This window comes from Lactuca serriola, chromosome 4 (assembly GCF_051521515.1).
Source record: "Lactuca serriola cultivar US96UC23 chromosome 4, Lser_US96UC23_V15, whole genome shotgun sequence".
Lineage (NCBI taxonomy): Eukaryota > Viridiplantae > Streptophyta > Magnoliopsida > Asterales > Asteraceae > Lactuca > Lactuca serriola.
This window is the reverse complement of record NC_136411.1, coordinates 349,253,855-349,271,846: the sequence shown is the minus strand read 5'-3', so window position 1 is coordinate 349,271,846 and position 17,992 is coordinate 349,253,855.

Here is a 17,992-nt window from a genome sequence, read left to right as displayed (position 1 = left end):
ACTTCGGAAGGATTGAAATGAGAGAGACGACTGACGGATCGCATTAGTGTTCATTATTTTTAGGTTCGGAAGGAACTTAATTTGCCGAAATGGCTATGGTGAAAGTTCTTTTTACACAACACTAGGTAATTATACATGGTTGCACTAAGTCGAACCATGATTTATAGAGGCGTCGAAGTTGGCATACATCGACATGATACAGAATGAGGGCCGATAGGGCCATGTTCCGAATGGTCACACAAGTTCTAGGCGTCTCGGGTTTCGTCCCATGTATCACTGCCGCGGATACTTGGACCGATAGAGTCGACGCGGAACTATAGAGGGTCATGAGTGTTTCTGAATAGGGTACCTTTCATTAATGAATTCTCACGAGGACTTTCTATAATCTCCTAACATATACTAGTCATGTATCATTAAGGTGGGGAGGACTGTTGACCGAGCGACTCCGCCTTAAATCCACAACCAAATGAGGAACATGAAATGAGGCGGCATCACTCACTCTAGGTCTGTCCATCTCAATTATACATGGTCGTAACATATATATCTAGCCATTATAGTGTTACCTGATGAATTTTTTTTTTTAAATTTTATAACAGTGCTGCGACTTTCGCCTTAACGGGGAAGTAATTACATTTAGAATTATCCTTTTAATGTTTTCGGTTAGTTATATGAGATTGAGAGACGTACCAAAAATCTACCGGGTTCCTTGATGCTTCTCCCCAAGCATTAGAGTTAGACTCCTCTTGTGTCCTTGTCTTTTCTTTCAGTTGGGCAATCTCGCTTTAGGTGCCCAATCTCACCACATAGGTGGCATACTGGATTGATCGTCACATTGGTGGTTGATGTAATAAACTCAACCGGGGTTCTGCAGACGCGAGCGGTATGCCCCTTCATGTTGCACCTAGTACAACAGAGTTCCCGGCATATACCATGATGATGGTAGCTGCGTTTTCCACAACAGGGAAGGTTTCCTCGGTATGGTCTCCTAGGTGTAGGGATGGAAGGGTTGGCAAGGGTTTTGACTGTCTCAACTCGTTGCCCTTCGAAAGGTCCTTGAGTCGAGGTACTTCCTTCCTCGTTCTTGAGCTTTCTCTTTAGTGGAGTTGGCTGAGTTTCTTGGGTGGTTGGGTATGCAGGTGTTGGTTGCTGTTGTCCATTGCTAGGATCAGGAGTCCCGATAGGGCTCTTGCTAACATTGGCATTGTTAGCATTCAGATGAGCCATGACAGCTGCTACGACTGCCGAGACTACAGCTTGGAACGTAGCTTCATCGAATAGGAGAGTAGGTTTCTTGTCAATGGATTGGTTACGCTTCTTCAGAGGCATGGTTTTCCGACACAGAAAGGGACACAAGCTGATAAGAGATGATGGTTAACCCTGGACGTATCTATCCTTACTATATTAGGCATAAATTTTTCCCGCGCATCGGATATTGGTTGTCTGAGTGTCGACCTACATCCCTATGATGTAGTCCGGGTATTCAAGGTAGGAGTATGAGTATCGGAAAAATCCATAAGATGGGAGTCGTTCTTACTAAGTTACCTTTATATTGGGAAAGGTTCACTCTCCGGCTTGGAAAGATCTGAGAACAGTTCCGAACGAAGACCGCGGGAAGAAAGGCTCATGAAGACTTATGGCTAAACAACCTCAATAGAGGTGTGGGGATCCGCTCTAATCGTATTACTTGCAACTGGAAAAGGCGATTTACCTAACACATAGCGTGAGTAGTGTGATCACTAACTCACTAAATTGTATTATTTTATGGGTGTATTAGCGTGACGAACACAAGGAAAAGAAACTTCTCGGGTTCCATGTACTGGATCCCTCTGTCTACCTCGTATCTTTGACTGGGACCGACGTTGGTTTCCTTTGGGTAGTTACCTAGGGTTCTCTTTTCCTATAGACATATTGAATTTCTACTCCGTCTTACTTCCGATTCCGACTCTGGGTGTCATCACTTCATGATGGATGACTGGAAATCCAGGAAGTTTAGGCGAATTTCCCACCATTTCCCTAAAAAGGTATAGGCACTTAGTGATTTCAATAGTGTCGACCTAGTTCATTTATTTCCGAACTGGAAATCTTCTCAATGAACCTCTTCTAGGTCTGAATCAAATCTTCTGTAGAATACTGAAGTGGATAGGGTTTTATACAGGGTTCATGCGAGAATGGAAATGTCTAAAGAATCCTAAGAGACTATTAACATTTCACTGGGTGATCCATATTGAGTCATGCTACAATTACATAGGGTACACAAATCGTATATAGCTTAGATCCGATAGGCCTTTGAATATGTGATACTACTCTCTATCCACATCCCAACGAGGAAAAGGAAGTAGAGCAAAACCACACATTCTTAGTCTATGGGATCCCTATTATATATAACCTTGGGAGTGCACCCTCTATAATTGTAGGTATATCAATAAGGGATCTTTTTAGTTTTTCACACAAGGTTATCTATGGATCCTAAAATACCCCTATGGTATTTTAATTTCTTGTTTGATTCTTAACTTCTGGATATGATTATGGGATTAATGTGAGTCTTTTAGTATTCCAAAATACTCCCATAGTAGTTTAAACTTTATGTTTGGCTCAAGCATTCCTAGTTGGTAAGTTTCAGACCTGTTGCAACACCACTATCACTCCCAAGCACACGTTCATCGCATCTCGAATAAATGTAGTTGATCAGGTTACATATATATTGCTTACGATTACATAACTGCCCAGGTTTGACGGTAATGCTCAACATCCAAAGACTTTTATTCTTGTTCTTCTTGTGATACTTGTGTTCGAGTGTTTAGATTCTGGATGTTCTTATACTTTGGTAAAATATGGTTATATTTTAAAGTATATTTTTTGGTCAGAGTGTTTTATCCCTATGTATTTATAGGTTGTATATCTTTTATGAATTGATATACTTAGCTCACTATAAACAATGCTCTGATACCAATCTGTCACACCCCAAAACCGGAACGGCAGAAACGTTCAGGGGTGGATGACGTCATGTCAAGTATCACAACATATGCAGTATAGTAATCAAAGTACAACAACCATTGCATTAATAGTAATAATTTTACATAGTTTACATTGCATAGAAACATCAAAGTAATACAGAAACTAATATAGTTGCAGCTTGGTACTAAACTGTCTTCAACAAAAGCTCCTGGGATGTACCTGTCTATTGCTGACCTGAGAATACAAGTTATTTTGAAAGCGAGTATCAGCATTTTTATAAATGCTTGTGAGTTAATAAGTATTTAGTGTAATTTGTTTAAGTAAGCATTTTATTCAAAATAACTTTATAAAAAGTAGTAGTTTAGAGTCTACGGTGTACTTGCGTCCTTTCCAGAAAATCCTATATTTTCTAATTAAAAGCAGTCTTCTACCAAGACTCGACAGTGTTATGTTTTTGTAGATAAATTTTCCCTGAAATGCTATCATTACCAAAATATGGTATTTGCCATTAAAGGAAGTAGGAGAATATCACTAGTAAAAATACCAAGGGAAAATAACATATGCCTCAGCAGAAATACTACTGACTAAGGCAAAAGAAATCATCGACTCCAGGAGAGTATCGAATGAATGATACATCTGGCTCAGTCTAACAAAAGGGAACACAGACCCCAGACGGTATCGAATGAACGATATGACTAGTAAGGTCTAAAACAATGAAAACACAGACCACAGATATTATCAAATGAACGATACAGCTAGCAAGGTTTAGAAAAAAGAAACACAGACCCCAGACAGTATCAAATGAAAGATACAGCTAGCAAGGTCTAAAACAAGAAACACAAACCCCAGACATTATCAAAAGAAAGATACAGCTAGCAAGGTCTAAAACAAAGAAGTAATCCTAAGAGTGTTGTTTCAAGAATACAGTGTTAAATTCTCTTTACCTTAAGGCCATGAATTATAAGGTAAACATGGAGATACTTGTTAGGCGAGTCACGCCGAACAAATAAAGGGGTAAAATAACTCCTTAAACACTACTACTTTGTACTAGAAATGTAATACAAGGTAAGCAGGGTCGATCCACAGAGACACGGAACAAATTTTTATACCTTTTTGCGGAAGGTACAATAATGGTCACATAAATGGGGGGTTGGTATGCAATGATTTGAGCAAAAGTCTAAAATAATAAGTGAATAATGGATTAAGTAAGATAAATTCAAGATTTGTGAGAGCTCCAACTCTATGCAAGACAAATTATCAATGTGATTCCAAGGATGAAATGATATTTGTTCAATTCTATCTAAATTGGTACATGGAAATGCTAACAAGATCTAGCACCTCCCATTCACCACATTGATTAACCAAAATAAGCTCTTTGATTAATCCTAAACTTACCAATCTAATCTAAACATGCTCTTAGAATTAGGTTGAAAGATTACATTAAACTTTATGTGAATGTTCCCAACAACACTCAATACTCCTCATAAGCTCGGGAGCATAAGAATGTGTGAAAAGATTTACACTAAATTTATTCAATAGAAATCAAATTAGTGCTTGTTACCTAGTCCAATTTACAAAACAATTACGGATTTTGCAATTAGATAACTTGAATGACCTAACCCTAATTCAAATGGCCAATAAGAATCACAATTAGAATCAAACATTTGATTGAAACAAAATCAAATTCACTAGATAGAAATTGAAAGCAAACATCAAGTCACATGATTGAAATCACAACTATGAAGTCAAGACATGAAGTTGGAGAAACTAGGGTTCTAGCCACTCATGGCTAGAACAAGATCACAAATCTAGAAAATGAAATTAAAGTTCTTACAAAATGAAATCAAATGTTCCCAAGTGTTAATCAACTTCAAAATCCTCAAGAAATTCGCCTTCTCTGCTCCAAAAGTCGACCCCCCCAAAGTAAAAAGTCGGTTCCCCCCTTTAAGAATGGTGAAAAACTGCTTTAAAACCCACGTTTACGTTTACACGGCCCGCGTAAATTAACATTGTCATTTACACGGCCCGTGTATATGCAAAAATATATTGCGCATAAATCTACGTTTACACGACCCGCATAAATGCAAGGCTTGCATTTACACGGCCGTGTAAATCTCTGTAAAGCCAAAATCTTCATTTTTTTGATATCTTGCTCCTCGGTGCTCCGCAAGTCCCGAAATTTTGTCTACAACTCTTATTTACCTCCTCCAACAATATCCTAGCTCCAAAAGTCCCTGAAATATCACAAAAGTATGTGAATGAAATTGCCTCATGAAAAATCCCGAAAAATATGCAAAATGCATGAGTTTAAACCTAAATGCAATGCACTTTTATGGAATAAAGCTACAAAATGGGTGCATAAAATGCACCTAACAAATCTCCCCAAGCTTGAACCTTTCTTGTCCTCAAGAAAGAACAAGACAAATTTAAACCGGAGAAAATAAAATAAAAGAGAAGAAAAGAAAATCAAATTCAAAACTTTTGAAACTTAATGCAATAACCAAAACAAATATGTAAAGGATCCAACCCAATTAACCTCGTTTTTGTAGCATAGTTGAGAATGTACCTGTCGTGCCTTGAGTCAACTTGGCATAAGTCTCAAAATATTATATTACAGCAAAAACAAGACTTTTGGCCACTCCGTAATGCAACTCAACAGAATCAAAGATCACAACACTTGTTTCCTCTTAATAGCATGAAGTTAAATCATGGAACAAATTATGGTCTTACTCTCATGAAATTTTATGTGACAAAACATGCTCAATCATCTTTGTTTCACAAAATATAACAATGACCGACTCCAGCTATTTGTTGATTAACAACAATCTTTTTCTAAAAAATATCTTCTAAAAATTCCCTAAAATTTACCCAGATTGGTTACAAACTTCAAACCACTTACTCCAGTCATAGTAATTAACATTCAGTCCCAATGTCATAAGTTCAAATCCAAGTCCAAAGGAATCTTTTGGCAGCCAATCATTTTTCCTAAATATATTATTCAATAAAACTATAAACACAAATATACACAAACTTCCTAATTACATTTTCCTACAAATAAAGCTCATGGCTTTCTTTGAAATCCGTGTAATGGGCTTTCAACCAACACATCCAGATCAAATGACCTTAGTGTGCTAGATTTAAAAGTATCCCTCGGGTTTACTTGCCTGAACCTCAAAGGCTACAGATTAGCTTTATTTGGTTATTAAGTTCATGACTTTCTATGAAACCCGTGTAGCGAACTTTCAACCCAATCAGTCCCAAACAATTTTGCTTTAGGCGATTAGGTGTAGAACACCCCTCGGAGTTTACTTATTCAAGTTCCAAAGGTCATAGATTAACTTAATAACATTTTTTTGTTTTTTTTGTATTTTTTATATTTTATTTTATTATTTTTATTATTAAGACATATTCACTAACTAAGATAATACATAACACTCCAGTTAATTTATTTGTTTGGCCTATTTCTTTATATTATCGTCATTGACTTTTCTTTTGTGGGACATCTCACGGTCTATTACCGTGAAGGGCTTCTAGACATTTTTTGGGGGACTGAAGTTAGCATGCAAACACCCGTAGGTATAGTTGGAAACTATGTCCCCAAGCAGGGTATATAAAAGGGAATGAGTAGAAAAGACTTTTTAGAGCGCTGGATGGCGGGACATTGAGATTTTGCATTCTTTTTATGAACTTTTGAATTTGGCATTTTAAGTTCAATTGAGCACTACTACTCATAAGACCGGTCATATGTCCCAAAGAAACGACTCATACCTGTTGTTATGCTCCAATGTTGACAATCTTTTCATTTTCTGTTTTGCACAAGTAGCTTCGGGAGGTGTGTTCGTGTGTGGTTAACTTGCTTTTAGATTTTTCAATAAAAAGAGCAAGCCAATTTCAAGGCACACGACTCACTTACCAGCTCAACAGTTTTGAGAAAATTTGGTTGCTTGGGATTGGGTTAATTTTTTTTTAAACAAATGAATACAATGCAAAAATTTAGATGCAAAATGCAAAGAATAAAAAAAAATTAGAAAGAAAATCTTTTTGGCTTTTGAAAAATTTTCTATGCAACAAAAATGAAAAAGGAAAATAATGATGAATAAAAAAAATATATGCGATGCAATATGCACAAAATTACATGCAACGGGATCAATGCATGGATGGATGCCCCTCCCCAAGCTTAAAATATAGCATCGTCCTCGATGCTTGGAGAAAGGCATAACCGGCCTATTGAGGGTCGGATGGTGGAGGATGGTAGTTGGGTTGGGATTGGGTCCAAAACAGTCACAAATGCACACCAATTGAATTTTAAGTAAAATATGAACGATTAAAGATATGGAAAGAATGTACCAAATCGTTCTTGGAGCTTTGCAATTATGTTGAGAACCTCCTCTTCATCCTCCCCAAGCTATCCATGAAATATTTTTGGAGCCCGAGATTCACTTTGTAGGCATAGAAAAACAAGTTTAGAACCATTTGGGACATAAAAAATTGAAATTTACGAAAGACTAAATTTTTTTAAAAGAAGGACAAAAATACCCCCGGTTTGCCTCCCGGTTAGCCGCCCTTTTTTAAAGTCATTGGCTCGACTAGGCCCTTGATTGTGCTTTGTTCTAAGTAGGTAGGCCTTTACAACACATTAACCTTCTCGCCACTTCCTTCAATTGAAAACTAATCTTCTACCTGACTTTTTTTTTCTTTTTTTTTCAAAGCACCTGCTCACAAAATGCTTGGCATAAACAATTAGTAACACCGTGTCCCAGGCAACGGCGCCAATTTGTTAGGCGAGTCAAGCCGAACAAATAAAGGGGTAAAATAACTCCTTAAACACTACTACTTTGTACTAGAAATGTAATACAAGGTAAGCAGGGTCGATCCACAGAGACACGGAACAAATGTTTATACCTTTTTGCGGAAGGTACAATAATGGTCACATAAATGGGGGGTTGGTATGCAATGATTTGAGCAAAAGTCTAAAATAATAAGTGAATAATGGATTAAGTAAGATAAATTCAAGATTTGTGAGAGCTCCAACTCTATGCAAGACAAATTATCAATGTGATTCCAAGGATGAAATGATATTTGTTCAATTCTATCTAAATTGGTACATGGAAATGCTAACAAGATCTAGCACCTCCCATTCACCACATTGATTAACCAAAATAAGCTCTTTGATTAATCCTAAACTTACCAATCTAATCTAAACATGCTCTTAGAATTAGGTTGAAAGATTACATTAAACTTTATGTGAATGTTCCCAACAACACTCAATACTCCTCATAAGCTCGGGAGCATAAGAATGTGTGAAAAGATTTACACTAAATTTATTCAATAGAAATCAAATTAGTGCTTGTTACCTAGTCCAATTTACAAAACAATTACGGATTTTGCAATTAGATAACTTGAATGACCTAACCCTAATTCAAATGGCCAATAAGAATCACAATTAGAATCAAACATTTGATTGAAACAAAATCAAATTCACTAGATAGAAATTGAAAGCAAACATCAAGTCACATGATTGAAATCACAACTAAGAAGTCAAGACATGAAGTTAGAGAAACTAGGGTTCTAGCCACTCATGGCTAGAACAAGATCACAAATCTAGAAAATGAAATTAAAGTTCTTACAAAATGAAATCAAATGTTCCCAAGTGTTAATAAACTTCAAAATCCTCAAGAAATTCGCCTTCTCTGCTCCAAAAGTCGACCCCCCCAAAGTAAAAAGTCGGTTCCCCCCTTTAAGAATGGTGAAAAACTGCTTTAAAACTCACGTTTACGTTTACACGGCCCGCGTAAATTAACATTGTTATTTACACGGCCCATGTAAATGCAAAAATATATTACGCATAAATCTACGTTTACACAGCCCGCGTAAACGCAAGGCTTGCATTTACACGGCCGTGTAAATCTCTGTAAAGACAAAATCTTCATTTTTTTGATATCTTGCTCCTCAGTGCTCCGCAAGTCCCGAAATTTTGTCTAAAACTCTTATTTATCTCCTCCAACAATATCCTACCTCCAAAAGTCCCTGAAATATCACAAAAGTATGTGAATGAAATTGCCTCATGAAAAATCCCGAAAAATATGCAAAATGCATGAGTTTAAACCTAAATGCAATGCACTTTTATGGAATAAAGCTACAAAATGGGTGCATAAAATGCACCTAACAATACTCGTAACCATACTGATTGACACTAGAGTACTTGACGCCCTGCAAGCGTCGAAATAAATATGACATTTATCACCCCTTGGCTTGGTAGGCCGTGGACTGTAGCTAGTAGTCAGGGTGTGGGAGTGTCAGTCCCATATAGATCTATACACACAATGCCCGCTCTCCCTACAGGACACTTTGGTTACCAACTCGACGACGAGGAGATCCATGTCTTGAAGATGCATCTCATATTCTGAATTCTATTAGAGGCACTGGAGAAATGATATAGACTCGCATATGAAGTGACTCATGTGGAATTCTCGTACTAGAAAGAGTGAATAGAACCTCCTAACTATTCCTATAATAGTTACTAGTGTCTCTGATCTATGAATGATGAATGGAAGGATGCCCTTGCTACCCAAGGGAAATAAACCGGCCGATGTAAACCTTTATGTCTATACGTGTATACATGATATATAATTAATGTTTAAACGACCTTCGGACGGATAACCGATACCCACCAGACCACATCCTAACGAGGAAAAGGAAATAGGGCGAACTAGCCTTCCCAAATCTTTTAAACATTATTTATATAACTATACAAGTACAGGCATGCATTTAACGAAACAGAAGTATAGAAGAAAACTTTTGTAAAACCTTTAAAGATAAGAATTTACGACTTGATATAGTTATGTAAAACAAGCTTTGAAAACCGTTCATAAACACGTTTATAATTTGATAACACAATATAAGTAAAGAAAACCTTTGTTTAAAACACTGTTGTAACTGGTTTAGAAGTAAAACATACAGCACGAGAGATAATTTGAGAAAAGATTTAAACAAGTAAAAACGTTTTGGAAAACCATCTACATTATTATACTTGGTAAAACAACTGAAAGTGTGATAAATCCTTGTGCATGCGGGTTATTAATCACATATGATTGATATGATAGCTAACATGTTTTAACTTGTATTCCCCCCCCCCCCCCCATAAAAGCATGTAAAAACATTTAAAAGGTTAATTTATGGGTATGAACTCACCTGTTGTAAGTGGATCGGGTGAAGGTGTTGGTTGGGTGCTTGGTGTCAAGTGAAGACTTGAACACACTTAGTGACCTATTAACATATGATGACATATGTTTACATACAATTAGTAATTATAATACTAATTAAACACATAAACGCATCCTAATGTGCGGAAAACACTTTGGTCAAGTGCTAGGAGGCTGTTGGTTTGCAAATAGGGGAGTGTATGGCCTAGATAGGGAGTTTACTCTTCAAGAGTAAACTCTTTATAGAGTTTACGGCCCTAAGACCATATCCCCATGAGTTTACGGCCATAAACTCATGGGTGGTGTGCTTTTGGATGCTAAAAGGTCTTATATCACTTGTGGAATTATGCTAGGCTCAAATCTAGGGCTTATGAAGGGTTTAAGGCCTCAAAATGACCATTTTAGGGAGTTTACGGCCCTAAACAAGGAGTTTACAGCCATAAGCTCTTATATGCTCATTCCTTTGGTGTATTAAGGTCTTAAATGGTAGAGAATAAAGTTCTATGCATTTTTCCAAGTCAAATGAAGAAGTTAGGGCATCATTTGGGCACTTTTTGGGAGTTTACGGCCCATGGACCAATCCTAGGGGGTTTACGGCCATAAACTCCTAAGTCCATGGTTTAATTGATGTTTAAAGCCCCTACTTAGTTTGTGGTTGATTCTAGACATTTTCCCAAGCCTTAGGAGGTGTTTGAGGGCAATTCTAACACCTAAAAGGGTGTTCACGGCCCTTGAAGAGGGGTTACGGTCCAAGAGTGTTCTTGGGCCGATAAACTCATGTTTACTCTTCAAAATGCAAGGTTTTAGTGTTTTAAGCTTGAAGGTTTAAGTCCACAAGTCATATCGAAGCCCTAGGGGTAATTTGGAAGGGTTTTGGGGCTTCAAAACCCCACTTATGGGTGTATACAGTCCAAGAGTTTTCTTGGGCCGTAAACACATGATTTGGCCCCTATTGGATGTCTTAAACACGAAATGGGCATTTTTGGATCGAAAGCAAGTTGTAGAGAGAGAGTGTGTAGAGAGAGAGTGGAAAGAGTGTGAATGGAGTCCACTCCCCCTTATATAGGGGTTGAGCTTGTGGCTCAGTGGAAATCTACCTGATACTGATGTTAAATGGGGCTTTTGGTCGCACCCGATTAAATGGTCATATTTCGACTTGTTTGTAACTAACACTTTTCTAGGGATTAATGAGGGTGTTTCTAATGTGTTTCAACCCTTAAAAAGTCATTATAAAAGTCCCAAATTAATTAACCTCTTCCAAAAGGTTAACGGACAATTAATAAAGCGGGTTTTTATTAACGGAAGGTGTGGTTAAAATGACGGGATAAATTTCGGGTTGTCACAAATTCGATCCTCACAATATCAGTTTCGTGTGTACATTTCTTTCTCCGTAATCGCCTTTATAGCAAAGCCGTCATTCCAGAACTCCGAGGTACTCATGCATAAAGTACCTTATAATTCGTGTCCTTCCCGAAGAAACCTCAGAAAACCTTCCCGGAATACCACTCGTACAGTACATCAAGTTCAATCCGAAGACCCATACGGTTGATCTATCGCTGAGGAATGTATACACAAGGGTGATATATAATCAAGGTTCTACAGGTTTAGAATTGATGATTCCGCTTTAACTTCTTTTCCTTGTTTGGATGTGAGCTTAAAGAAGAATCATTTATTCAACTGCCTTTTCAATCTTAATTATATATGACCCGTATACATAAAGTTGCGATTGATGAACCAAATATGACTTCTAATATGAACTTCAGGATGGAGACTGCTCAAGACTATGAGTGATCGTGCTGCTATGCGAATAAACTTAGAATCCACTCTAATGCTACCCCTATAACCAAATCTCCCTATAGTCTAGCACTTATAGAGATGCAAGAACTGTCCGGTCAACTTAGCGAACTGCTCAGCAAGAGCTCTGTAGGACCAAGCTCCTCACCCTGGGGAGCTCCGGTCTTGTTCTTCAAGAAGAAAGACAGATTGTTTCGTGTGTGCATCAACTAACGGAGACCTCGAAAAGATTTCCATTAGGGATCGTTACCCTCTGCTACGCATAGATGGATCGTGTGACCAACCGCAAGGAACAAATTACCTTTCGAATATGGATCTGAGATCTGAGTATCGCCAGCTACAAGTGTCAGAGGAAGATGTACCGAGGACAGCCTTCCGAACTCGATACGGACTCCACGAGCCCATAGTGATACCTCTCGGATAAGACCAATGCTCCCGCAATTTTCATGGACTTAATGAATAGGGTATGTCGTCCTTACTTGGATCAGTTCGTCATTATCCTTGTAAATGACCTACTTATCTACTCTCGTAGTAAGAAAGAGCATAGAAAGCATCTACGAAAGACCATGGAAACATTACGATCAGATAAGCTCTACGCGAAGTTCTCTAAATGCGAGTTTTGGATTCAAAGAGTCGAATTCCTAAGGCACACTGTTAAAAAGGTCGGAATTCATGTGGACCTTTCCAAAAATCAAAACCGTTAAGAGCTAGTCAGCACCAAAGACGCCTACAGAAATTCACAAATTTCTAAGTTGCGCTGACGAGTAAAGGAAACCTTTGGAATTCCAGGAAAGGACTACGTTCCTTTGAAAGTCCCACCCTAGAAAGGCTTGATACGCTTCAGAAAGCGTGGAAAGCTAAATCCAAGGTACATAGAGCCTTTCGAGATTCTTGCTAGAATCGGCCAAGTAACTTACAAATTCAACCTACCCCGCAAACTCTGTAACTTACATTCTACCATCCACGTCTCGAACTTGAAAAAGTGTCTGTCCGACGAGACTCTTCTAATCCCACTCAACGAAATCGAGTTCAACGAGAGCCTCACCTTCGTGGAAGAACCGTAGCAACCATGAACCGAGAGGTCAAGCAGACGAAACAAAGCCATATTTCATTAGTGAAGGTTCGCTGGAATGCCAAGTGAGGACCTGAATTCACTTGGGAGCACGAGGATCAATCGAATAGGAAGTATCATCATCTCTTTACTTGATTATTCATACCCACTCCTTTGCCTAAACTATAATTTCGGGACGAAATTCCCTCTAACGAGGGGATGATGTGACAACCCAAAAGTTTCTATTACTTTGAAAGCTCAGTCAGTCAACTCAATCTAGTGTCATTCTCATTCCTGCTATCATTTGGCATAAATTAGAGTCTATTTGAGCGTTCTTATAACATCCCGAAATCCAAGTAAAGCTATTTAACCCTTCCATTTTATTGAGTTGTCAAAATTGGTCCCTTGAGATAATTCTTGAAGCAAATGAGTACGTTGGGCATACTGGGGAGCACGTTGCGCATACTCATGCGCTTATTTTGGACGCGGACTCGCCTGAGTACGCTGGGTGTACCTAGGGTTACGCTGGGCGTAATGGGTCCAGATGTAAACCCTAAATTTTTGGCTTGTGCACTATTTAAAGGATGCTAAGGCGCATTTCCCAGCCTCCATCCAGAGAGTGAAATCCTAAGAGAGAGCCTCTATTTTCCATAGCTTGAGTGTGTGTATTTTGGAGCTAAACGTGTCTTGGTGTGCTTGTGAAGAAGAAGGAGAAGAGCTTGTGGAGGCTAGGGCTTGAAGTGCAAGGTTGGATCTGAGATCTTAAGAGAAAGGAGCTTCATTTAGAGGTATAAAGTTCAAAAATTTCCTCTTTATTTGGTTTGATGTTGCAAGGACCATTTCTAGGGTTAAAAGTCCCAAAGGTGGCAACTTTATGAGTGTAATGTGCTCCATGGACCTAGATATGTCACATTTAAGTGGTATTTGTGTTATAGATCCATAAAGTTTCCATCTTGGTCATTGATATGAGGTCATGCTTGAGTATTGAGCTTTCTAGAGTTGGGAAATGGAATATGAGTGTTGGTGACTTGTCCAGCCATGCAAAGGCTTAAAGTCACCAACTTTATGGATTAAGAGGTTTAGAAATGGTCAGATCTAGAAGTTGGACATGGGTCTTAACTCTTTAAGACCCTAAAAGCTTAGGGTCTGAAACTGGGAGTTATGCGGGGCGTAATCCCAGTACGCACGGCGTAAGGGGTTGCGCACCCCGTTGCTGTGAAGACACCAGGTACGCCCAGCGTAACCCGGAGAGTTGACTTTTGTTGACTTTTCGGGTTTGGTCAACTCTAGGGTCTTGGAGCCATGAGACGGGTAAAATGGTCTTTTACCCTTCTGAGAGTACTAAGTGAAGGAATAGTCTAGCCTTGAGCGATGTATTGATTTAGAGTATTTATTTCATATGATTAGGCGGAGGCTAGACCAGATTTTACAGAGTTCGTGATTACCGAGTTACTCGAGGTGAGTCTTCTCACTATACCTTACCTAGAGTGGTAATTAGAGCTATGTGATAGAGTATTTGTATGTTTTGCATGATGAGATTTCTATGTGCTTTATGCTATGTATGTTACAGAGTTTACAGAGTTAGGGCCAGAGGGCCCTCAGAGTTATGGGACTGGAAGGTCCCATAGCCTCGAGTGGCTAATATGTGTTGTGTGTGGTATTTTGGGGAACTCACTAAGCATTTATGCTTACAGTGTTATGTTATGTGTTTCAGGTACCAATGAGGATCGCGGGAAGGCGCCGACTTGATCAATACACACTTGAGGAGTTTTTACATATTATGATCTTGGGATGTGATGGTATGAACTGATTATGTGATACAATGATGTTTTTATAACAATTATGAATGAAAATGTGTTTTTGAAATGTGAAAAATTATTTGAAAATTTGGGCGTTATAGTTCTGAGCCTTGTACACTTAAGGGATAAGTGTTGGGGTTTATCTGCTGAGGCGATAGTACAAATATCAGGGCCATAAACTCAATAGCAATGCCTTACAACCCTTAGATGCAACCCTAAGTTCTTGTAACACTTGAATACAAGTGTTTTCCTTGTTCTAGGGTGTTAATACTTGTATAATTAGTGTTATAATCACTAATTATATACATATATATGTCTTTATATGTTATTAGGATCATTATGTGTGTTCAAGTCTTCACTTGACACCTAGCACCTTGTCTGACACTTCCATCAAATCCACTCACTACAGGTGAGTTCATACCCCTTAATCAACCTTTTAAATGTTTTTAAATGCTTTTATGGGGGGGGATACAAGTTGAATCAAACTAGTTATTATATCAATCATATGTGATTAATAACTAGCATACAAATGGATTTCACTATACTTTTAGCTGTTTTACTCAGTATACTACTTCAAAATGATTTCTCAAAATGTTTTTACATATTAAACTCTTTATCAAACTGTCTTACATACTATATCTTTCCTGTCAAACTCTGTTATAACTACGTTTCAAACAAAGGTTTTCATGTACTTCAAGCTGTGTTTCAAACAAAGGATTTCTTATACTTTAAACTGTTTATATCATTTAAACTGCTTTTAAGCCATTTTATGATTTGACATCAAGTCATCAATTCTTATTATTAAGCTGTTCAAATGTTTTACAAAACTTCTTTTAAACTTTTATATTGTCAAATGCATGCCTATATATGTATAGTTATATAAGTAATGTTTAAAGGACTTAGGACTGCTAGCTCGCTTTAATTCCTTTTCTTTGTTTGGATGTGGCCTTTGGGTAATGGTTATTTGTCCGAATTTCGTCTAAATATTAGTTATATATTATGTATACATATATAGACATAAAGGTTCTATCAGTCAATTCAATACCTTTGGGTAGCAAAGGCATACTTTCGGTTATACACGTACATTACTAGTAACTATAATAGGTATAGTTAGGAGATACTAATTTCTATTCCTAGTACAATGAATCACACTAAGATTCAGTTCATACATGATTCAATACATACACTACACTAATACATACATTACACTAATACACACTAAATGAAGAGATACTAATACACACTAAATGAGGAGACACTAATACATACTGTAGGAAGAGACACTAATACATACTGTAGGAAGAGACACTAATGCATACTGTAGGTAGGAAGAGACACTAATACATACTATAGGAAGAGGCACTAATACATACTATACGATGAAGTACTACTACACACTCCTGGACTGACCATCCTACACCTGGCTGCTCACTACAGAAGGTGTGTTCATCTACGGATGTTCTCGGTTGTACTGTTCGGCGATTTACCGCGCCATGTTTATCCTAGACAAATGGATACATTCTTAAGGATTATACAATTTTCCTTACTGCCTTTACTTTGTGACACATTCACATAAATGATGAGGTAGAATATATTTTGATATGATTTCAAATAAGTATATTATTTTCCTTATTACCTTTATTTTGTGATACATTCACTTAAACGATGAGGTAGACTATATTTTTATAATAATAGTTATATATGGGAAAAACCGTCATTCTTACAAAGAAGCATACATTCAAAACAGTCGGGTCTTGGTAGAAGACTACTTTTACTACTAATAGGAAATATAGGATTTTCTAGAGTTTTTCATACTTATACAAACTTTTCCTCAAACAATTACAAGTCTTTCATTACAGATTTTACAAATCAATGACACTAAAATACTTATGAACTCACCAACTTTATGCTAATAAACTCTTTCAAAATAACTTGTATTCTCAGGTCACCAGTAGACAGGTACGATGACCAGGTTTTGGGAAGACGGAGCAGTCAAGACTCGTCTTTTATTTTGATTACTTTTGTTCATGTATTATCCTATGAAAGAACACACCTGTATTAAAATTATAGTATTAATGCAATGGATGATGTTGTTGCTTATTTACTACTTTACACTGTTGTGATAGTTTACATGACGTCCTCTGCCCCAGAATGTTTCCGCCGTTCTTGGTTTTGGGATGTGACGTTATGAACCTATAAACAAGATTTATCAGTGATTCCAAGTTGTTATACTGATTGATCTACTTACGAATGATTTCTAGGTTGTGATTTAGTGAGGTGTTTAAAGTGGGATTTCCAAACAGTATACTTCGTATACTAAACGGACCCTACCTCCGATATGATCCTACATGGTTGTTCCTTACTTGATAGATCATGAAAGTAGACTTTGATTTAATAATGAATCTGGACTAATAATTAGTTGCAATAAATATTAGACTAAGACTTAGCGATAATAATGCTAGATTACGTTAAAGGAAAAGGCAATTGCTAGAAGCGAAACGCAGCTCGAATTTCGAGTCGTCACTTCAACAAGTGAATGCATAATTACTTTCATCTTACACATAAATATAAAGTATTTTGACAAAACTTCAAAAATGGTCCCTGTGGTTTTTAAAAATATCAAGTTTAATCCCTAAGTTCAAAAAACCTCATAGATGGTCCCTGTGGTTTCAAAACTTTTAACAAATGGTCCTTTTCGCTAACTCCGTTAGCTTTTGGTCGTTAACTGAAGGGTATTTCCGTCATTTCACAAAAGGGGGACCATTTATGAAGTTTTTTGTTATTTAAAAAAATATAATTATTTAATAAAGGGTCCCACCCCCTCTCTCTCTCTCTCAAAAGAACCCATCTTAATCTTAAACTGGATCTTCACTTCGTCGATGAACTCAAATGCAAAAGGGAGATGGTGCGTCTTCCTCATCTGATCGGGGAAGAACACGAATGGAAGCAATCAAAAATTGAGGGTACTAGTGAGGTTCAAGCGGATCACAAGGTGGGACTGAGAAAGGGACCTCGGTCCTCATCTTCGTCTTCATTAGATCGAGAAGGCATCAGGCGATCGAAGGCATTCAAAATGGTGGTCATGTGGCTGGCGATCATGAGAAAGGGGGGAGGGGGCATTGGCTATACAGGTCTGCTCCGGTGGTTTCCTTCTTTCATTTTGCCTCATTGCCGACCGTAACCCGACATAA